At 39.0% G+C, this 25,229-nt stretch overlaps 1 protein-coding gene across 3 annotated transcripts in view; it reads right to left on the reverse strand.

The window, feature by feature from the left end:
* Positions 1–17,479, reverse strand: part of SH3D19 (SH3 domain containing 19) — a 71,205-nt gene extending 53,726 nt beyond the window's left edge. For all 3 annotated transcript variants that reach the window (XM_026088207.1, XM_026088209.1, XM_026088204.1), the window contains exon 1: positions 17,437–17,479. The gene's annotated coding sequence lies outside the window, so the exon portion shown is untranslated. The remainder of the gene's footprint in view (positions 1–17,436) is intronic.
* Positions 17,480–25,229: the final 7,750 nt, after the last annotated feature.

The raw sequence follows: 25,229 nt of genomic DNA on the forward strand, positions 1-25,229 counted from the left end.
GTAGTACAGATCTGGTTATCTAGGAAATCAGATTCACCCTGGTATAATTTTGCCTCTCTTAGGTCCAGCCCCAAAAGCAAGTAATCCTGAACCACTAATTAAGTCCAGTGACAATTCTAGCCTCATCACTATGCTGAAGCTGTCTACTTCCACATCACTTATTAAATGCCACAGCAGTGACTTCCCACTGTCTGAACAAGCAGGGATGTAGTTAAGAAGCAGCTAAAATCCAGCTGTTCAGCTAATTAAAACAGCTCATGATGATCAGCACAGGGAAATTCTTTCAGGAATGACTCGCCAGCTACTTCTTCAGTCACTTATTACATACCAATGTGCTTTTCACTGTCATACTTGGGGATCATATTTCAGTAAGTGAACCTTTGATTTTAAGGTAGATCATACGCCAGAAGTCCAAGTAGATCAGGGTAACAGATGATAACATTTCACACAGCAACTCCTGCAGCAAACTAGAAGTCATCAAGTTGTAATAGCTTGCACACTTAATGCTGTCAAGCTTAAAACTCCAAGCTGAAACAGCCAAAATTTCTTGTGAAGCTACAAGTCACTTAGTTCATGTGTATCCTGAATTAACTCTTTCCTGATCCAGAACTATGGACACGCTAGAAAACAATTCCTCTTTTCACTTAGCATTTTCTTTCAGCGAACAATCTGAGCTGAACTACATCTTGCACTCAAAGATGACTATATAAACTTGCCCATCCCAGAAAGGCAACTCCTTAGAACATGGCTCGAGTTATTCTTGGTCTTCATTGGGCATCTATTGATTTCAGCTCCCAGTAAAACGTGCACTAGAAGCATGGAGGTCTCTGCTTACTGAAGAGTTTGGCCSTCTTGTAACAGCCAAGAAGATGCTCCTCTATGCTATCTATCAACATATTTATACGCGATGTTGTGATACTCCTGAGAACATGTCTTGTAGAAGAAATTTAGGAAATATTATTGCAATGCTTTAGAGACAATTTAACTTTAATAGTAAATATTTCTAACAGTAGAAAGCACCTATAATTTTAGGTATAAAATCACTACAACATAACAGTAATGCAGTACAGTAAATATAAATACAAATATCATTGAATTGCTTTGGTGATAGTGACAGGATATTTGGGCCCAGCACCATATTCAAAGGGAAGAACCAACTCTTTAGGATTAGAGAACTTAGCTATAAACTGTGCAGCTTTTTTTTACATGGAAATCCTTTACCATTAAAGTCTACATAGTTGTGGTATTTGCAAATGGAGTAGGATGATGGTGCACTACTTCTACAGTTAAACAATATGAAATGAAGTTTGCTTCTGAAGAATGGGTCTTTGGTTCAATTATTTGCAGTAGCTTTTTAGTCAGTAAACCAAAGCCCTCTATAGCCACTGACAGGGCATTCTGCTTGCCACATACATCTCCGCACACCAAAATACTATCTGGTGGCTGAATGAGATCCGGAGTCTTTATAATTAACATCACAGATTAATAAAAACTTTTCTGAATCATAAAGGATGAACAGGACAAAGGCATAAAGAAAACCTGTAGATCTGGATCCACAGGACTCAAGATATCTTAGCAGGCCCTTAACTATTATTAAGTGTGGATATTAGGTTTTCTTCAAATGGTCTGTGTACTTTATAGAACATATAACTATAAATTATAGTCTTATGGCTATCTTTACACCTAAAGTTTTGTGAAGAGAAAAACCAGCATGCGAATGCCCTCATCTGACTGGAAGCATTAATAATGATTACTGAAAAAGCAGATAACACTTTGCCTTACAACACTGGATATCTTCATCAGCCCCTGTTAAAACCAGTTACTACCAGAATATAAAAGAGAGAAGACTGAAGGGGGGAAATCATTCAAAGGTAGTCAAAGGATGGTGTATTCCTGCTAGCTTTTGAAAACACAGAGGCTGAGAAATTTAGGAATAAAAACACGGAGGTTGCTTTCAAAGGAGAATGAGCAGGGACTAAAGGACGCTGACCGCAAGAGTCAGAACTGCAGAAGGCAGAGGATGCCTGGGCTGGAGGGGTGAAACCCCAAGGAGAATGCTTGGATGCTTCAAAGGATACTGACTTCAGAGCAGTACTGAAACTGAGGTAGCAAATTATAGGTGTTTCTTGTTTTACCAAGATCTGTGCATTTTCTGTGCAAAAATACCTCTGTGACGTATGGGTCAGTTTGCCTAAACTATCATGTGTTCTTCAAGGAGGAAACAAGTGGAACATATGAGGAAGCAGTTCCAGGGGAGTCTTGGCGACTCTTAAGGCCTTCAGCAGATCGATAACTGAGTGTCACTTCCATGGGAGAGTACCAAACAGCTTCTACACTCAGCATTTAAGATGATATCTGGATCCTGCCTAGTCAAACAGAGATTAACAGCACACAATTCCAGTTCTGAATATAAAAAACAGCAGTTTAAGGAGCATCCAAAATGTAAAGTTCAACCGCAGCTACAGAAGTGGGATTATGAAGAAGCGTCCCATGCTGGCATAATTTCAGTTGCCAAAAAATCAGCTGAGCACTTCTGAGAATTTTATAGTACATCCGCAAATGCTGAGCACTTTTACAAATTCCATCCCCTTGGATTTTAAGGCTCCTTTAACCTAATTCAACTTCTTTATAGACCATCTGAGTCATATAAGCAGTGTGAAATTTGCTGGAGTTTAAGCTTTAACTGATTGACAAAACAAAAGGAATTTGTTCATTGCTTTAATTGTAGGCATATGCTGACAGTAAAGACATTTGTTGTGAAGGGGCAGGTGTTCTGGTAAATAAATATGTTAATACATATGCATCAAATACAGTGAACTCTAACTCACCACTTTTATTAACTCACCACTTAAATAAAATAAAAACTACTACACTGTAAATGTGAACCAAAAGCTAAAAACTTCGCACAAGAATATTACAAGCACATCCATATAGAGAGACATACTGACTTCAAACTGGCCACTTATATCCCTAAAGCAAATAATAATATCAATTAACAAGCAGCAGAAATGCTCATTTTCAAGCCTCCCATGTTAAAGCCTCACAAAAGTAAAATTATCTTTACGGATGATCACATCTTGTTCCAATGTACTGCTGACTCATTCAGTTACACCCTACGATACATCAGGAACATGAACTTTTAACAGCAGCCCTTCCAGAACACACACTGCACAGAAGTGGTACGTCGAAGTCTCATAACACCCTCCACCAGACCTCTGTTTCCAGAAGGTGCCCTCTCTGCAGCTCTGTCAGAGAAACATGTTTGCCCATACACTCTTCCCTGTCCTTTTTTCCAAAAAAACTCAAACACTTCCTTTTCTCCTACACCACAGATACTGACAGAGCTTTCGGTTACAAAATGCAGAAAATGATTCCTCAGAAATTTACACTGTGTAACCAAAGACACATTCATACAGCTGTAGGTCTACAATGCTTATATCCAAGTTTAAATACACCCTTGAAAACTGCAGTGTTTATTGTTCATTCACAGAGATTCAGCAACTCTGAGACCATGGTCAACCATTACCAAAAAGATATGCATTAAAAATTATTTTTCAAAGTAATAATGTTCTTGCAATCAGGATTGTATAAAGATACAGGCAAGTTATGTTTTATAGATAGAGATAATAGTAGCATCTTTATTAGCCCAAGCTGGGAAAAAACAGCCAAGTTTTTAGATATTCAAATTCTCCTCCAAGTATGAAATGGAAGTATCAACCATCAAATCCAAACAGACTTTTAAAAACACATCTAAATCTACAAAACCCACATCTATCCTAAAAACACTGCAGGACCACAATGGGCGAGCAACACCACTAAATTTGCTGTAAGAGCACTCAAAATACCTACCTCAACAACCAAAAGAAGATCTTAACCAAGCGAGGACACTTCTGCAGTGAAACAGATTTCATATTCAAGTAAGTCACCATACAAACACACTACAAGAAGAAAAAGAACCTCCTCCACTCTCAGTCATATACCCTGGCTATCTTATAACATCAGGGACCTCAAATTACATGGCAAATGAGTAAATGTTGCAGCCTCTATTGGATGATTACACCTTGGAAGAAATAATCACTATCATCATGTTTCCCCCCTCAACTAAATTTTGCTTCTGAAGCAAACACCTTGTAGAACAGATTGAACCAGACCTTTCCAGGGCAGCAACTGTAAGAAACACCTTGCCAAAACAACTCACAGCCACAGAAATCAATGCCCCTCCCTAGCCTATAAGAATTACCAAAATACACAGCTCTTTCATGGGCTCATCTGTGCACTTCATTCAGTGCACCAAATGCCAGCACGTAAACTAGGCAGTGGAAATTAAAAGCCCCCAGGTCTGAGAATCAACTTACCCAGGCAACTGAACGGACAGAAAYACCAGTTACCAGTGGGGTAACCCTCCTCCTGTAACAGCCACTTCATCTCTGACATTTGAGTAACGATCCTTGATCCCAAATCTTTACAAAGGCCTAGAAAATAAAATTATCTCCAGTGGAGCTTAAAGACTCTGGATTCAAATGAGACACTCGTCCAATAAACATGGTAATTTCTCTAACCTCTACTCTCAGCAATGCCCTTAACTCCATAGGCAGTAAATTGTTCCTGTCCTTTTTCTCATGCCAGCCAACCTTACCTCCCTCTCCCCTTGGTAACATCCCTCTGGGTCTCCAATAGTAATAGTGACCTTTTCTTTACAACTGCCCAATTGATCAACACAGTCTAGTTAAACCCAGAACAACTGCATTTTAACTTTCTCGAGAAGCAGCAAAGCTACAGGGAATGAATCCTACGGTACAGGAACGTAGAAAGCATTGTATAAAACTAGGAGATGCCAAGTCCAAAGAGATTCTTCTGCATGCAACACATGGTTAAGCTGTGGCACTCCTTGCTGCAGAATATTGTGGACGCCAAAAGCTTACATGGGTTCAAAAGTAAAGTGAACCCACAGAGGGCTATTAAATACAAAGCATCACCTCTCTTAGGAGGCCCCTGAGCCACAGAAGTCTGGATGTTGAGAGAATGCACGGATACTTCCCAATATACATGTTCTGTTCTTATTTTATTCCTTAAGCCTCTACTTTCCACATAAACAAAGACAGAAAAAGAATACTGGATTAGATGGACTTTTTTCTGCTCCAAAATGGGCACCCTTAGTTATCTCTCAGGCTGGAAGAAGGTTGCCTGTCTGTAATTTTGTCCATTTTTTCCAGTTACTTCAGCTGTTTTAATAAAAAGACCAAATTTGACTTGTTTTCTCTTTAAAGACATTTGAAAAATCACCGTTTTTTTTAAATGCAGATATAGTCTTGTCAATTTATATTCAGCCCCCTCCACAAATGTTAATGATTTTTTTTTTTTCCACACCACTGTATAGGTAGATCTATATTACACTAAGCAAAATACCACTTTTTAACACCTGCAGCAAAGCAGTTATGTCACTAGGGAGCACATTTTCTCAGTTCAAACACTGTAACAGACATCATTTTAAAAGCTCACAAAAGACAGCACAGGAACAGTAATTAAGGGAAATACAGAGAACTTTGTCATYAATTCAGATCTGTCCTACATAAATTAAAAATTAAATGCTGTCACTAACAGAAAGCATTGGAAGTTTGTTCACACTGGGCAACGCTCACTTAACGGAGCCCATTTCCTTGCTAACAGTCTGAGAAGAAAGACGATGGATTGAGCAGTAATGCAAATAATCTTCTRTCCCCTACAGCAGGGTAGGGTGTGGTGGGAAAACCTGTACTAYTGTAGCTGTCATTACTGTACTTGTCCCACAAGACCATACTCTTCCTTCCTAGCTGGCAAACCTGCACCTGCCAGAAGCACTGCATTCATTTAGCTATTCATGGACTTACTATTTTAGAAGACCCAAAGGAAACAGGGTAATAAAATGATACAATGTTCTCAAAAGCAGTTCTCCAAAAGAAACTCTGTTCTGGGGAGAGGAGGGAAGCTCCCTGAACTGGTCCAGTCATCAAATATTGTCGGAATTGTCTGTATTAGGATTGGATTAAGACTAAATGTTGATGTGTTAGGGGATGGGGAAGTAGGACTCCACACCATACAGAATAAAAGAATTGTAATAGTAAAATCAAAGCTATTTCCTTCCACCAAGCATTTATTCCAAGCAAAAACATTACTTAATGTGACATAAGATCACTCATGCACTTCTTTTGCTGGAACTAGAAGTTATGTTGTGTATCAAAAAAGAGATTCAACAACAACAACAAAAAAGTATTTGTGGTTGGAACATTTTAATTAGATTTGGATTTTTAAGGATCATGATCTTCTCTTTAACTAAAGTTTTCTCACAAAAATTAAAAAAAAATAAAGAGTGAGATCTGTTCTCAGGGTTCCTAGGTGAAAAACCCATACTTAGTAAGCTTAGCAAATTCTTGGTTGCTTATGAAGATGACAGTAGCTATATCACTAGCATCATTGAACAATGTAGTTTCAAAGTTACTTCCGTTCTGTCTATGGGAAGGAGAAAAAATATGGGCTGGTTATATCCAAAACATGCAATATCTCGGTGGCTGTTTTCCAGAAATAACTGGAGAATCTGAAAGTTACCTTCTCTGATTAATGGCATACAACGCTCCAGCACAGAATAAACAACTGTGAAAAGGACATGGTTGCCAGAAAAGCATTCAGTGACCGATGAGATACTGTATCAGATAATACACCTACCCTGTATCTTCCCTCTTGTCATCGCCTCCCGACCCAATCTGTTTTGCTGTGCTTAGTAATGACCCATTGCCAGCTGGTCGGGGGATTCTGCAGTCCTCTAGGCAGCGAATTAGTCTTTACTCTGTGAAACTCCACCAAATAGTACTGCATAACCCGTGTAAACCAACAGCAGCAGGAATAAAAAGGAACTTAATAGCCTACAGCTTAGCCTGTCCCCATCTTTTATTTATACTACATTTCATTAGCTAAAAAAAAATGAAATGTCTTTAAGCATTGTCATTCTCTCCAACGCTGGGCAATTCAGAAAATTTCTGCTCTCAGCATGGTTAATAGATTTTTAGCTTTAGCTTTGTTTTCTTTTGTTCATTTCAGAGTTTATATAGTACTTTGTGATCTTCCCCAGGTTTCAAAAGACAAAAAAATAGTAAAGCTCTTCTAAACAACCCTAAGAAACAAATTAAAACAACAACTAAAAATAACAGTAATGGAGCAAGGCAAACAGTCAGAACAGATCTCATTTCCAGGCTGTTAATTTTACAAAGTAAAGGGAAACTATTGTTAAAGTAGAAAATAGACATAACTTAAAATAACTTGTTAAAAAAACCCAACACACTAGTTAGAGCTTCATGCTCCTGCCTCTGTATATGCTAATAACAGGTACAGTACAAACTCTGCAGTTTGTTTTCTCTCTCCATTAAGAGCTAAAAATACAATGCAGAAGCACCACCACTGTCATCTGAAAAAAAAACAGTTTTGTTCAATTATTGTACTGTATATTTTAGGAAAATAATTCTGTCAAAGTTACTGTAGTATCTGCTTAGAGACAAGACAGCATTTTCCCCAAAAAATGATTTTTGGGAAAAGTTTAATGTTTGGAATTCACCATTCATAATTAAATCTGCAAACATTAAATCTTATTTTTATAAAAAGTCCTGTGCATCACTGAATATCAGAAGTCACATATGTAACAGTTATGCTCTCTCAAATTTTTTAGTATCTAGGTAAAAGAACATTAAAAGAAAAAGAAATGTATTTATTTGGCAAAGTACTTATGTTTTTGTTTAAAAAGTTATGAAATCATGAAATACATTAGAATTATAACTTATCTTAAAAAATGATGAGAATTCTCATACTTCTTGTGATTTGAAGAAGTACCAGTCTTCAAATAGTCAGTTGTCTAACTATATTTTTATCTTCTGGGATTCTGACTCTTTCCTGGACTTCCGCAGTTACTCTACAGCCATTCAAACTTCTGTCCATCCATACTGACACAACTTCATGTTACAGAAGTCAACTGTAGCAAGCCAAGTACTTTCAAGGCAGTCTAACCTAAATTCTCTCAAGCCTCAGAAGATGGGGAGTGCCCACTATACCCAGATCAGATGACAAATCTCTTGCAACAAGGCTGGCAAGACCAAGACGCAACTCTGTGTAAGACCTTACTTATACAGATACTTTTTACATTTAGGGTCCTGCGCTCTAATTGCAGTCCTCTGTATCAAGGGATCTGTCTGTGACCACATAGCCTCTAAGGGAAGAGGCAACATTACTTTTTGCACCAATGATTCCTAGTTCCCTTCCTGAAACCACATAAACTGAAGCAGTTGGAATCAGACACAAAAGCAGTTCATCCCTGTCTACACAAAGGACTTGCCCTAGCTTAGCAAAGCCTGTGGTGCCACAGATGGCCTAAACTAGGATAAAGTCCTTGTGTAAATGTGGCCTAAATTCAAACAGCAGCAATACTTACACTGAGCATAATACCTCTGAAAAGAGAAATCTGATAGCAAAATCAGAAATGCAGCCTGTCTCACAAATGACAGGATCAGAGCCTAATAGACAGCTGTACAATCAATACAGCAAGCAACAGATAGAAATACAATAACAAGGAAAAAACTACCCAGGTGACAGGCCTTGCTAGGAATACTTCTCCCCCGTGACATAGTCAGAATGCGACTGTACCATGCTTTGAAAGAGTACTTGATCAATCACTTAAACATTCAACCTACCAAAAATCAGATCCTACTTAAGCTAACCGTTTATCAATACTAGAATGCTCTGCAGAGGACAAAGAATAACCTACCATAAAATGACAAAGTAACTGAGCAGTACACAAAGAGAGGCTAAAATGGAAAAAGTAACAATCTCTTCCCTCTTGTGCACACGGGAGTAAGAGGCCGTGGAAACCAACACAATTTAACTGCAAACTGCACTCTCCCACTCAAATTCCAGAGATGAAGGAAAACACAGATACTAACCTGAGTTTATATAAAAACCTACACAAATCCTTAGGGAAATAAACCAAAGCTCAAGTATCAGCTTTAGCACTTTTAAAATAGCAGCATGAGATTCTTTCAGAAAGACCCCGAGCTATGTCCTCTTCCAAGCTGGCAGTTCACAACTCCCCCAGTCTGCCTCGCCGGTCCTGAAACTATCCCATGGACTTCACTTGCCAGCTCCTCCTCCAGCCACTAGCATTATCTGTTTTCTTTGAGAGCGTTACAAACACCTTTGGAAAGAATTCTCTTCCAGCTCTCTTTTCCATCCACTGGATGAACTTCATGTGCTATTTATCACAGAAGTGTCTTTGGAAAGAAAGAATAATAATAAAGAAGCTGAATTATACCCATGCCTGATTAATTTGGCCCATCACACTACTTAGAAAACTCCAGGCCTCCTCACAGCCTCCAGCAACCTCAGATCTTGTTTGTTTTTTGCAGGGTTGAAAAACAAAGCCATTTGGTTGTTTTTAAAATAATTATTGCCGTTTTACAGGGCAAAAGTGAAATCTTCCCAAAATGACCTTTGAAAGGAATGTCCAGCCATCAGAATATCTGCAACGTGTAACTGCCTGCTTCTTGAAACTACCCTTTCTAGAACTAAGGTCTCTCACAGTCGTTTATGCCCCAGACAATTCTCCTAATTGACAAGCATGGCAGCCTTGTGTTTGGATGGTCCTCAGTGCCTTCTGTTGTATTCTCCTCAGAAGAGTGGTGAGACAGTGAAAACTTGCTCATGTACACAGGACCCCMAAAGGAACACTGAAGTTCTTTCAATGAAGAGGAGGGTGAACCCTTTCTTCCTTATTCCTTCAACAACCATCTCATTATCAGCATTATTTTCCATTATAAATCAGCATTTTCRATTTCGACCTCATTCACTTATTTGTCTTTGTTATGCCTTGCATCCTTCTGACTAGGTCCCCATCTCTTTCAAGCACCCAGCTCCACCAGCACCTCACGGAGAAGTACATCTCTCGTGACTCCTACTGCTGCCTGGCTGCATGCTCCCATGTGCCCTCTCTTCCCAGACTATTCCCTGCATCAGATGATGCCTGAACATACAAAAAGGCACTGGTGAGCAGCCCAGACAATGGAAGTAGCTGCACAGGGCACCAAAGCAGCCAGTCCTTCAAAATTCCCTTCCCAGAAACCAGGAACACAGTGTTTTCATTAAAACACATCCTCTTCTGTGTTTAGGAATAAGGAATCCGGAACACTGGCTAGGATGCTCCCTTTGCAATAACTCTTTACCACTATCTGCAAGGTGAATAGACAAAAATCCCCAACATGGCAGTGAAGAATTGGTGGTATTAAAAACAAACACACACAGCAACAGGCTCCAGACGCGCACAAGCTCCCTAATTGCCAACACTTAAGTTGAACTGATCTGCCATTAATCCCTCTGCTCTGCGGGTTTGTTTTTTTTTTTCTTTTCCTCCTTTAGAAATGAGTATAAACTGAACACAGAAAATTAATGTTGCAAAGAATATATTAAACAGAGTGATTTATTGTGGCAAGGAAGCTGCCAAAGAAACACACTGCACAAAATTGCTCCAGCTTATTCTGCTCTAAGGAGGCATAGCTGTGACATTTGCGGCATGTACTGTTTACCAGAAGCCCAAGATAAACAAAAGAACAACATATGAGCAGATCCTAGTCTCAATTACACGAGTTTACATCCACATTTAAGCAGTAGGATTACACTGTATTCTGAGTGACTGAACCCAAAATTCAGCTCTGAAAACACAAACATTTAAATTTGAGCCACTGTGATCCTACTTTTTAGATACTAACAACAAGGTCACGGTACCAAGCTTCTACTTCCAACTCCGCCATTGATCTACTGTGTGACTTGGAGGAAACCACTCTGCCTCCCTCTGCTGAATCTGCTTCATCTGTAAAATGAAAACAGCTATTTTCTTCCCTTGGAGATCAGCCTTCTGATCTAAGCAAGCACATGAGCACTGATATGAGTCCAAAGGAGGGAATGAGATTGCACTTTCTGAAGGAGCACAGGCTTAGCTCAGCTCAACGCAATTGTGAAATTGCACCCTGAGGGTTTGGGAAGGAAACTAGATTTCTGGAAAGATATTTTTTAATTACATCAATTTCTGATGACCTACTTGGAGCGTACAAAAGCAGGATCTTTCTCTTTCCACACCCTAAACGTACACTTAGACTAGGACTAACCTGCTACACTCTAGTCTTAAAAATCCTAAGGGCTAAATATAAGAATGCAAAAGTAAAACAAAGGTCATCCCCCAACATTCGTTCTTTCTTCTAAACACAACACTGCCTCATATTCAAGGCTTTTATGCTCGCTTTTTGTCACACATGCATTGCTTCTCCTTCCTCTTCCTCAAACTTCAGATGCGTAAACAGCCTGTAACATGGGATGGAAGGGGAAAAGTCTGAAATATTCCTTTAGATGGAACAGCTGCATTGACAAGGTAATGCAGACATTGTCAGTGGATAATACAGGGCTTTTTAGTGACAGGAATGAAAAACTAAGTATCAGGATGCTTGAGAGAATGCAAATGGTCTCTCAGGATGTAAGTAGCCTAGTGTTTGAACCAAAAAACTCGATTTTGACTGGTTCTTTTGTCACGGACTCTTACATTTGGAAATTGAGTTAGTATGGGATAGACAAGCAGCCAATATGTGGGCTGAAAATTAACTAGATCACTGGGCCCAAAGGGTAGGACTAGCTATCAACAGATATCTGGCAGCCAGTAACAAGCAGACATCATTTTGAATTTGAATCAACTGCACACATGAATCAACTGCACACATGACTAAGGCAGACTGCAGACTGGGCAACACCAGAAGCAGCACAGCCAACTCATCAGGGGAGTTTATTATTCCCCTTTACTTTGCCCTGGTGAGGCTACATCTGGATCCCCCAGTTTGAGATGGATGTTGAGAAGACATGGATGTCCACCAGACGGTTATCAAGGTGGTCAGAGCACATGATCTGTAAGGAGAGGTTGCACAGGCTGGGCTTCTTTGGGTGGCAAAGGGCAATCTAATTGCCAGGAGACAGAGAAGACAGAGGCAAACTCTTCTCCACAGGGGCATATGGCAAAACAAGCAGCAATGGCCACAAACTGCAGCTGGGGAGGTTCAGCTTGGACATGAGGAAAAATTTCTTCACTAAGAGTATAGTGCAGCATGGGCACAGGTCACCCAGAGATGCTGTGGGATCTCTCTCTCTGGGAGGTTTCCAAGACTTGGCTAGACAAAGACAACACTGGCTTGATCTAGTGTTAGCAGTCTTCCCACTACGAGCAAGAAGTTGAACTAGATGACMTCCAGTGGTCCCTTCTGACTAATATTTCTATGATTCTGTGATTTCTTAGTATAGAAGATGCAGTAGCACCAGAAGTCTCTCTACATTGTCCATCTGCCTAATGCACAACAAAGAATCAGATGTCTTCGGGTTACAAGAGTACCCTCTCGCCCTTTCCAGTGCCCAATTCCAACACAATAACCTGGGTTTTAATTTACCTAGAATAAACACAATCTGTTATGTGGTGGAGAAAATTAGCTGTGAAGTTATTCCTGATGAGAAAACAACTCAAGTTGTTAAACACAAAAATGTTAACAGCAATTTGTGGAAGGTTTCAAACAAGAACCCCTAGCTTCCAGGCTTAGGAGCTAGCACAAATCTGTGGGGAGAAGAAAGGACTCTTGTGTTCCACCTTCGGATAGGCAAAGCTGGAATTAAMAACTGACTGACTGCAGACTGATCATACTGGCTACCATACAGAAAATTCTCATACCGTGTGTTTTCTTCAGATCTCAAGAGCATATCAATTTAACTGGAAAGTAAGTAGAGTTCTACTGCATTGTCAGGCTTGTGCCTTAAGACTGCCTTCGTGCTCTGCTAAAGGAGTAAGATCTTAATTAATAGGTGAGGCTTCAGAGATGCTCTAGGAAAACACACTCTTAAGATACTGCCAGAGCATTACTGTAATACTTACTAAACACAATTTTACAAGACCAGCATCATATAACAGAGGAAACAGAAATGTAGAGAAGCTTTCACTACCGGGACCCTGTTACACAAAACACTAAAAACTAACATACAAAATACCATTCTTAGAAAGCACAGCTTGATTTATCAGAAGCTCTAATATGCTACTCACTAAAAGAACTCGTAGCCCCTTTGATCAGCTTTAAGTGCTTCTTTATAAAGGAACAGGAGAAAGGTTGTGTCTGTTTGTATTGTCATCTTGATTAATTTTAAATTAAAAAAACAAGGCCAAATTTTGTACCAATCAAATGCAGAGAACCAGCCATAAGAAGAACTTCAGTACATTACAAGAAAACAGCAAGTAGGCTATGTGCCAATAATGTCTAAAATCTATTCTGGGAATGAACCTATTATTTTCCTCCCTCTCCCATTCTTAAGGTCAAATTTTCACAGTAGATTACCAGATTTCAAAATCAAGATCTCTTACTTGACTTCGTGTCCCAGTAAATTGTTACAATGTTTTTCTACCCTCATCCTCTTGCCTCCAAGGCCAAAGCCTTTTTAACAATTTACAGAACTCGGCCAAACAGATCCTTCTTGGGACAACTTATTCAAATGTCTTTCTTTGACTCACCAAATCCAATAAAACTGAAAACAACATACCTAAAATCAGTTATATCACATTACAAAACTGTGTTTCAAGATTTTGTAATCCATCAAAAAAAACAGTGAAATTAATCCCATTCCTTTTAACAGTTTTCCTCATGTTCAGGAATTAATTGCAAATATGCGGATGCCTGAAACCTTCTGCTCTATTACTATCATATAATTTTCAGTTTGAAAAGGTTTAGAGGCCTCAGACTAAACAGTATACTTCTTTCGACCTAACTCTGACCTGGGTTATAACAGTGCATGACTTGAACCTATCAGTGAAAACCCTGACAGTAAAATCATCAAGAAACAATGTGATAATTATAGATCACTGTTGCCAGTACAGAGACCTCTTTAACACGCCCTGAAATTTAACAATTGAAGTACCATTAACATCAGGTCATGAAATCAAATATCCCTAGATAACAATTTAACATAGCAATAGGTATTATTTGGATTCAGGGAATGTCTGATTTGATCTTACTAATAATATTAATGCTAATTAGTATTATTAGTGCTAATTAACTAATAATATTAGTGCTAATATTTAATAAAAATCAGTGAAGAGTGGTGCATGAAAAAAAGACACTTATAGGCCCTGTTCTGCTACTTCTCACTGTATCTAAACTCTTCTTCACAGCAGATAGCTGCTAATTGCGTTAGAGAGGCAAAAGGCAGCGTATTGAAYGCACATTTTGTAAGCAATATCTGGTATCTATTTCCCTCTTTGAAAACCATTACCTGTGGTCTTCGGTTCATTCATGACGCAAATTTCTTTCCAATAGCATGCTAGATCCCAGTATCACCCCCAGAATACTCTGCCTTCCTTCAGTACTGCTCCCATACTAAACATTTGATAGGCTAGTAATAAAACCAGAATATTTGTCAGAGTCCTTGATATTACCTTAATAAATTTCACCCTGCATAATATAAATGGCATCATCCTATGATAAAAGACAGTTTATACACATCTCTATCTAAAAGTTTCTTATATGCTAGTCATTGCAAATGCATTATGTTCAAGCTAAGTTTTCAAATTGTTCATGCTTCATTGTGTGTATGAGCTTTTCATCCCTCATACTGTAAACACTCACGCACAAGCTGAAACAGAAAAACACAGACACAGCAATGTAAGAGTGCAGTGATGGAAAGGACATAAACTGTAGCCCTCTGCAATCACAAGAAATATTGTCATTTTTTTTTTTTCTTTTTATTAAGCTGATCATGTTCTGAACAAAAATCCTTAGCCTTGGGAGCTCTGGGGGAGACCGCTGGGCTTCTTTTGGCTCTTCCTACTCCACCATTCCACATTCACAATTAGAACCGCACAGACTTCTGGACAAGATCTCACCAGGGCTTTGTACCAAACAAATTGCTACTACTCTGGCTCTCACTTGGAAAGATCTACACCCATTACTTCATCTTAGGATATCTGCCTTTCTTAAGGCTCATTGCATTATGTCTTCATGTGGTGAGCTAGTATCCCCACGTTCTCCTTAACTATTTCATACTAATTCTAATGCAGAAATTCTTGTTATTAATCCTTGAGTTCAAGGATGATGACCTGCAGTGTCATTTTGTTTCACTTTAGATCATGAGAGGAACTTTATGTTGCATCTTTAAGAGATGCATCCCAGAACATGCAGACTAAGTTAAAAATAGAAAAGAGGAGATGCCTTTGATGTTTTGGGGTTTTTTTTGCCTTTCTGTTGTCACGAGCTGCTCCCAGAGAGTAGAAGGCTGGGGGAGTATTAGCTCATCATAAAATGGCATAAGCCACAAAACAGTCCCCAATGTAACTCAAACTCTGAATTGCTGCCCATGTTATGTGAGCAGTGTTGCACTGCACTTTAATGAAGCCTTGCATACTTCACTGCTTAGTTTTCTCTCCTACAGCAAGAGACTCTGGTCTTCATGCAGCTACAACTCTTTTCCTAGACTCATGTCTGGGGCCAGAGAGGGGATAAGAATCTCACCCAGCAATTTGTTTCCTCAGGATTATGCTTCCATCTAGAATGAGAGATGAACCTCAGAGGGTGGCAATATCAATTAGCAGAGTATGTCATAGTTGAAGGCAAATAGCTCTGGCCTAGAAGGAGTAGCAAGGCATGTACAAAGCCACATTATCCTTTTAACAATGGCTTTTCTTCCTCATAGTTCATCCTGGAAAGCAGAAATAACATGGCACAATTGCTAGTGAGATTGAGAAGGGGACAGAAGATGCATAGATATGGTTAGAAGACACATACACTACTGACAGGAATGAAAGACTGTTGAATGAAAGACCATTTTACTCAACACTGTAAGCAACTTATACTATACTGTTAATTTCTCTGTACTTTCCATGTGAGAATTTGGAATCTGTAATCCAGACAAAGTAGTATTTTATTTTAAGGACTGGTCCACAGTTGAAATGCCAATTCCATGGAAGAATTTTGAAATTTTACTTTGCTTTTGGTTCCAAGTGAAAACTTCAAAAATACACAGCAGGCCAAAAATATATTGGTGGGAACGACCAGCCAGAAGAAGTGGGGACAGAATGAAACTATTTCAACATTAAACTACACATTCTGAAAATATTAAAAGATTTCCTTTTGATAATGATTTAGATTTATTTGACTTTACTGTAATACAACATGTTCCAATAAAAGTTCAAACATGTAGACTATAACCACACCATTTTAAGAAAAAGGTTAAGTTGTAAAAGGACATATAATGATTGGTGTTTTAAGTGGATATAAGTAATTGACAAAGGCGAAATTCCACTGCAGCTTGAACACACAGCTGGACACAGCTACAATGCTGTTGGAGAGATGGGAGGGAACAGACAAGTGTCCTCTCTCCCCATCGCATCACATGGAAGAAAGAGCTCATCAGTTGTGCTATAAGGAGAGAAGGCTACAATTCCCTCTGCTCTTCTGGCTATGAAATCTATCCCAGTGTACTATAAAACTGTAACAAAAAAAAATTCAGACTGTAAAATAAAATTAAACAGCCACATGTCATGTCAGAAGGCTGGGCACCACAGGAGCCTTTTGGAAAGGCTTTTCACAAAAGAGGGGGGAACCAGCTGTAGCTGGTGTGCTCTATCACTTTAACTCATTAAAATCCTATTACTCGCCACAGGATATGGAAGAAATGATATTCCTTGCTGGAAAATAGAGCGGAAGAGTTTAGAAATAAGGCAAAAGAGGAAGAGGGTTAAAAAAAAGAGTGATAAAGAGATGAGAAAAAGAGATAAAAAGGAAGATGACTACAGAATATTCAGATGTGTAAGGGGTCACATGGCCTTGCAAACCAATAGCTTTGGAGGTTTACAGCAATTGCTGGTGGAAATTCTGAATCAACATAAAATATCTGGGTCTATGTTTTGTTTATTCTCCTTTTGTTTGCTTGCCCCAATTTTGAGATTTTAGGTATGATAAGATCAGAGTCAATGGCATAAATAATCAAATGTTGCTAATCTTGACTGAACCAAAATTATTTTCCCTGCTACAGAAGCAAATGCTCCAAAGCATACAGAAGCAAAAGTCATGAGGGCTTCTTGTCTTAAATCAGAGTTTTATCAAATAACTCTGTCTGTGATACACAAACAAGCCTTTTGGTTTTTAAGTGCACACAATTACAGTGTAGTAAAACCTGTTAATTCCTTGAAATAACAATTACCTTTAACACAAAGCTATTGGGTATTTTCATACTGTTACCAAAACAGAGAAGTAGTAGAATGGCATTTTTTTCTGGCTAATTTCCTAATTCATTCCATAAAAGGAAAAAATAAAGAAAAAAATGAAAGGAGGGGAAGAATAAATACAGGAATACAGGTCTTACCTCGAAGAGCGGCAGTCTGGTTTATTTCTTTCAGAGCGATCTGTGAGAAAGGAGGCATAAAATCAGCACAAAACTTGGATGTTCTTTAGCAATACTAATATAGAAGCTGTAAAGAACTGTCATACCATATGACTAGCAAAAGCAAAAGCTGATTCTGTTGCAAAACTCTCTTTTCTGCACTGGACTACTCTGTTCAAGGCAAAGTAAAGTTACTGGAAGTTTAACATTTGTTAAAATTCCTCTTCTGAAAACATAGTTGGAAGCTTCCCCTCCCTTTAGCTGAAATGAATAGGACTTTAGAGTAAAACTAAAGGAGAGGGAAAAGGCAAAAAGAAAAACCACAGATTACTCAGCGCAAAAAAATCATTCCATGAATCATGGCTGGCAGAGTTCCCCGACAGGATGGGAGAAAAATCAGCAGCTGGTTGCAGCAACATCTGCAAATACACTGAACCCAGTGCAGTCCCATCATTAACTCTTTGACATCTGGGTGTTCTAGGTACTAAATCTTTTTCTGTTTTCAGAAAGAGTTTTGTTTATTCAGTGAGTATTTCAAGTAGTTTATTTGCACTAATGAGACTGACCAGCAAACCAAATCTACAAGATACAATCACAGAAGCTCAGGTAAACTTTCTTTCCACTGCATAATTTAACAGTTCCTAAAGCCAGGTCTAGACTTATTTTGTAAACTTTTTTTTTGATTTTTGAAAGTTCTGATACTCAAAAGTATAAAATAGTTATCCCAAGTAAAAGAGTTAAAATTTATCATACAAGCGTTATAAAATAACCAGTGTTGTTATCAGAATTGACATATTATCAGTTAATATAAAAAGGTCGAGTATGTCTCTTACCATATGACTTTTGAACTACCTGAAGTAAGTAAGTGAGATTTGTGTGCTCCTGAAATACATATATGCTAAAATTGGAGGGGGGGGTTAATCATTTATAATAGAAAGATCCATTGTGCAATTAGAAGGATGTTCTTACAGCTATAGATAATATCCACTGACCATGGTAGTTTTGCTTCTCATCCCCTCTGTGTCTTTTACAAAGCAAGCTAATTTTTCCTGTGTCAGTAAACAGTTTAATGAAAAACTTGGCTATACAGAAGAGTAAGAGACTTCATAAGAAGACATTTCATATTCACAGACTGTATTTTGAACCTTATAGCTCTGCATTTGAACTGAAATTTATTCTCTTAATAGCACACATTTGTTTGAAGTTTGACTCATGTATAGAAGAAATATTTTCCTCTCCAGTCCTGCGTGTTTGCATTTGATTACATTTTGATTGAAGTGGTAAAAAAATTATTGTACGTCAACAGCGCTCAAAGAAATATTTAATGCTCTTTCTGTCCACAGGTGCTCCTATTGAGCTGTTACAGCCACACAATACATAATTTGCTACGTTTCTGACTTACAGCCTTCTCTATTCCATCATACCCTGCTCCCCTGTTAGCTAGAAACAGCATATAATAATTTGCATCAGAGTTACAACAGCAGTTGTTCAAATACACACAGAAAGACTTGCTCTTTCCATCCTTATCATTTGCTCATGTAACCCCCTTACCTGTGAGCACTGAAAACCAGGCAGGACTTCCTATTTAAATCTGCTTGCCATCTGTTGCGTGTTATCAATGTTTCCCAGCCATTTACGAAGCCGTGATCTAACAGTACTCAGACAAGACCTTCCCACTTCTAAAACGTTAGTGTGAATGTGCCAGTGAAAAGGAAGAAAAGGAGTCCCAGAAGATGTAAACACAGCATCTCGCAGCTCTCCTCCATAGCCCACTTCCCCCTGGCAAGGCCACTGCAGCCCATCCACGCCACTGGGACCTGGTCAGCCAGGAAATCAATGTAATTCCCTTCTCCCTTTCATCTTATTGACGTGTTGAAACAAGAAACATTATGGTTTTTTTACATGTTTTATTTACTGCTAAATTCAGAAAAAGCACATCATCTGCACATACACTGATCTCACTAAAAAGAACAAAGGGAAATGTAATACTACTAGTATGCAATCAGCATTTTCAAGTAGAAAATAAATCCTGTGCAAATTTAAGGTGATTATAGATTTAATCTTCTAAATTTGATTTAGTATCAAACGTAACGAAAGACTCAGAAGGAACTGAATCAGGGCTTAAATTTTGATATTCTGGATGCWGTTTTGGCATTACACACAAGCACCAATTCAAGTAATGTCACACACCACATAACCCTAGAATATACCACACACCCCTAGAATATGGGTGCACAAGAGAAACAGGCAAATCTCAAAATATGTATTACATATATAATGTGTGCATGTGTGTTTGTGTGTGTGTGTGCACACATGCCAGAACCAAGCCCCATTCCTGCATTCTGTAGGCAAATCCTTGACTTGCAGAAACTGGGTCACAAAATTGCRCCCCACAGCTCGTTCTCTTTTACCCTATACATGTCACCTCAAAAACTGATAGATCTCTATGTAATTTTTTATTACAAAAATAAACAAGAAGACAGTAGAGAGGCAAAGACCTGAAATTCAGATCTTCCACTATAGGTTTTCCTCCACTCCAAAATTTATTTGCTATAAGACCTTCCTAGCACAATACTGCACATCCTTCACTTCTAAACTCTGGAAGCCAAAACCGCACATCAGATTAGGGCAAGCGCTAAATGGTCACTGGACGACAACGCACAAGGAACAGAGCAGTACACACTCAGGCACAGAAATTTACAGGCAAAATTCTGTCTCCTGTGACAGATGCTACCTTCCAGAAACAAGTTTCTTCAGATGAGAAACTTGTACCATTTTCACTATCTTTGTGTTGCTAAAGTAATAAAATTCCTTACTGTGTATGTAGTTATAGTCACATAAACCAAAAATCCTCAACAGCTAATACTCACATGATAGAAGACTGGATCATTTTGACTGTATGTTTATTTTGGTTAACGTTTTTAAAAATCACCATCACCCTAACCTGACAGTTATATAAGAATTGTGTGTAGCTTGGGCTTTGTGCTAGCATGGTAGATCTATTCTCCATTTATTGACAACTGATGGTGGTGCAGTACTAYTACATCTTTAATTTTACTGCTGCACATTTTGCCAGCTAGCTCGGACAGCTCAGGCGTATCTGAAGAGCACAGACATACACTACAGAGATGGTTCTTCCACAGCCAGAGAAAAGTTCTTTCTGCTTGTCCTCCAGTCCAAAAGCCTCACAGCCAGTTAACACTTCCTGCTTTAGCCACGCAGCCATACACAAAGCCAACTGCAACAGCAGTCTTCAGCTCAGATAAGTCTCCTTTCTGACTAGTTCAGTATATGAGCAGAACAAGTTCATACATACCTGCAAAAGACCATACTGATACATCTAAAAGGTTGGTATACACTGTATAATGCACTGCTGTTTCAATAGACAGGAAGTGACAGGACACACATGCCTCCTACACCCTGACTGCAATCACAGATATCGATATTTTAAAACTATGGAGATAAATGAGTAGCTATGTTGGAATTTATAGCACAAGAGTCTAAAGTCACAAACAGAACTACATTATCTTCTCACCCAAGCTACAGTCTATTGCGAGAGAGAGGTGAGGCATCAAAAGGCTGTCCCTACAAGACTCTATTTGCAGTCTCTCAGTCTGTAAGACTTGACCATCCAGTCACCTGCAGTCCAGACTTGAAGAGATTTTCCCCACTTGATACTAGCATCTGCTCTTTACAAAACCTTTGCTGCCCTTATACAAATACAGCCAGAGCAGGAGAACTATATTACCCTTATTCAGCACGCAGTGGTAGGATATAGCCCAAGAAGTCAAGGACCTGGCAAGTGGAGCAGACAAGGCAGAAGTCAGAGACTTCTGGTTGAGGTCAGGAAGACGGGCACCACATTTTAAATACTGCAGAAGAATCAAGGGCAACATCAGGGCACAAAGACGTGCTGTTCACACCACCACTGTTTTGCAAATCTAGTGTGTTTTTATAAAATTGTACTGTGTATATTTCATCAATAGCATGGATGTGTTCTGTCTTTTTTCAGCACTCAAAGGTTGAGTGGAAGATGGAAATGTCATAGTCCAGTTGCTTTCCGAAAGGGTCAGGTTTCCTTAACAGGCAATTTTATTACCCTTTAAGCATGGGAAAATTATCATCTTTGTTTGTTTGCTTTTAAAATGACAGAACAGTTTTTCTTCTCAAGGAAAAGATAAACATAACCATCAGGAGAAAAATAACTGACATAAAGTTATTTCAGTTGCTCCACAAACCCAGAATAGCTTAAGTTTTTGCCAGAAAGATCACCAACAAAGCAGAAAACAACAGCATTTAAGTCATTCTCTCTTGTCTTTAGAAGACATGCAAAGAAAAGAAGAAAGGCAGCTCACACCAAGGAGAACCATTGTTTTTCTCTGTTTATTTTCCAAGACTCTTCAAAGTATCTGGTTGCTAAGTGTGACTTCAACTGAAAAGTGTGCTCTCACTACAAAAAAATTTAAGTATAAACATCAAGTGCTGTTGCAAAATGAACGGAAAGTTAACAGGCATTCTGCTGCTTCAAACCTCCCAAGTGACTTGGGAACCTCCAGTGCAATTAGATCCCAAGGTATGGGTACAATTCCTACTTTTACTCCCATCCCTCAACTTGATCTCTCTTAAAAGCTGAACTGGCTCAAGAGGACAAAGGGAGAATGTACYGTTTCCTATGTTAGGAAATACTGTATTTTTGTTTTGTTTATGGGTCCTGAACAGAGCAGCCACCAGAGGGGGCAACGCAGGAGGACACACGTGSTAGAGCAACCAGCTGTCTCCATCGCTTCGTGTGACAGCCAGGCAGAGGTTTCAGAATAGACAGTAGAGCGAGATGCCTGTTACAGTGCTCCTGCAGCAATGGCAAATCTCTGCATAGACCAGGCAACAGGAACAGCGGGCTCTCRAGCAGTGCTGCCAACACCAAAATACACATAGCATTCATATTGTCGAAACAGGCAATTCCCGTAATCCAAATGTCTTAATCCCCAAATAAGCAAACTTTTGCTAGCTTTCAGGCCTTAACAAGGGCAGATATTAAGACTGATTCAGCAACGTTACAAGGCATTATGTTGAAATGTGATGGCTACTACCACTATTTTAATAATGTGCACCTTCACTATTACCCAGCTGTTCATAGCTAAATGTTGCAACAGTCCCAGCTAGACAACTGTATTAGCTCAAAAGAGCCAAAAATTCCCTTTTGAGAGTGTCAGTGTACATGGGGTTCAATCTCAAAATAAACTGCATATTTGGGGGGCAAAAGATCTGCATTTGCGTAGGATTTTCAAGGCTTGCTGTTCTTTATTTGCACTGAGATGAGCAATAACTGCCACTAGTATTGCAATCTTTTTCTCTTCTACTTGTTAAGGCAGAATGAGGCCCACAGTGACTCTTCCTTCTTTATAGCACCGCTCTCAGGTAAGACGTCATAACAATGCAAATTAATTCCATCGTATAGAATCTACTATAAGCCTCACTCAATTTGATTAGGAGCTGCTATACAATAAAACCCATAAAACTGAGCACTTACCTCTGTATTTTAGTATGGTACCAGCAGAGTCCCTTATCAGTAGTTTAAAAGGCAGAAGACATGAGGAGAGATTAATGAGAGGCATGGAAGAAACTTTTCTCATTTAATTTAACGTTTAGCTTTCTCTTCACTCCAAAAGGCCAAAAAACCAGAACACTACACATAAAAAGTTCAAAATTGTAAAAGCAGACAGATTTTACATCTGCTTTTAATTCTACAGTATGCTGCTAATTTCCAGAGCAGTAAATTTGGGAGAAAATAATTACATTACCCTCCCCTCGCCCCAAATAAAATGACATTGGTCTGTCAGTTTTAATACCAGTCACCTTTAAAGCCTTCTGTGCACCTGTAAAACACATAAATGAAAAGCGAATTTACTGGAAAACCGAGGCCATGGCTGCCAGTGCTGCTAATGCTGGTTTGTTGCTGCTGCTCTGCCCTTCTACCCCCTCTTTCTTGCTCCTATGTTACTCCTGTGCTGTGACAGCAAAAGCGTCTATGCATCAACGTAAACATATGTGCCAGCATGAGAGAGGGCATGATGCAGGAGCAAGAGAGAAAAGAACTGGACTATGTGAGCTCTCACTGCCCCTCAGAAAGGTCCATGTTATAAGAACCTAAGCCTAGACCAAACGTAACACCTGAAATTGGTGTTGTTCTCGGTACATGAATGACAAAGTTCAAACATATGCAGCACATGCACACGTTACAACACTTGTACCTGCTAAAGCTTAAGCAGAAAGTGTAAGACTCAGTCACTTCTAAAGCTGTTTTTCGAACAAACGAGCGACTTCTGAAGGTATAAGTCAGCATATCTTTTGACAAGACTTATTCCAGCTGATCAGTGCAATGTAATAATGATGTACTTCAACTAGGAACATAGTACTGAAGCAGACACGTGTATCCACACACCACCAGCATCACGCAGGGTGCTGAGAGCAACCCTACTACTTAATTTTGATACTTTCACAGCGGAAAGTACCAATTGACTCAACACTTTTTGATCAACAGAAGCTTTATGACCACAAAATACCTTTCTCTCTAGGTATTTCAGAAATGTTAGCTCTATGTCTTTGAAAATCATTTCTCTGAAGTTGCTAGCATTGCCAGTAAAAGGAAATTACCTTTTGAGAATATGGTACGGCACTACCATTTTCTTCCCAAAACAGACATTTAGCATGCCTGTATAGACTGCCAGTTCCTTAAATAAGGCAACACATCTCAGGGCCTTACATCGGGTCTGTCTGCCCTAGGTTGACAATAAATGCAATACAGTTAGACTAGTGGGAGTAAACTCATGGTTCCTTACCCTTATCTCATGGTGCCTCAGCACCTTGTAAACATTCATACACAGAATTCAAAACCTAAATGTATTCTGTTATTTCTTTCCTCAGTGRTCTGTCCAACAGCTCTCTCCTGCTTGTGAGCCAGCACATGCCTCATGACCAGCTGCTGGTCAGAACATGCTCCTTGCCATACTAAGTTTCGCCAAACTTTATGCCTGGAGACCTAAAATACACACAGAGAAATATTGCTGCCTGAGTGACTAAGCCAAACAGGATAAAAGGTTTTCTAAAAATAATATAAAAAGAATTATTTTAAGTTTTCTACAGGGTGAGTGGCTTGTTTGTTGTGGATTTTTTCCGTTGAATGASAGTTTCCTAAACTTGTGCATTCCTGTCCACACACAGGGATAATTTCAGGCTATGACAGTGGGGGAATATCACTTCCACCATCTAAGCAATTTCCCTCAACCTACACAATACAAAACCACGTGCTGTAGAAACAGCCTTTCTTACATGCCTTTCAGGTAGTCATTTACAGTTTTTGTGGAATGACACCCTTATTACTTTCAAAAGATGGAATCTCCATTTGTGAAATGTTGATACTATATTAAGAAGGTCTATTTTGGGATGTGAAATATTTTGCAAATTTCACCTCCCCCCCTCGCAAAGCCAACAATCCTCCCCTCCAATTTTGGGGCAATTAAATGTTTTCTGAACCTGTTCACCCAAAACAATATAGCCTTATTGCTGAGATGACAAACCTCAACAATAAATGTCTCCAGTGTGATCTTACGTATTATGTACTGGGAAGCTGCAACTTGGCAGTTAAGTCTCATTAAAGCATTCAAGACATGGATTAACCATAAAGTGCTGAGCAGCAGTATCAGCTGAAGAGATTACCACTTCTGTGACACAGGAAACTAGTTCAGCTTTAAAAACAACAAACAAAAACCTCTTTT

Source organism: Apteryx rowi, unplaced genomic scaffold, assembly GCF_003343035.1.
Source record: "Apteryx rowi isolate R43461 unplaced genomic scaffold, aptRow1 scaffold_76, whole genome shotgun sequence".
NCBI lineage: Eukaryota > Metazoa > Chordata > Aves > Apterygiformes > Apterygidae > Apteryx > Apteryx rowi.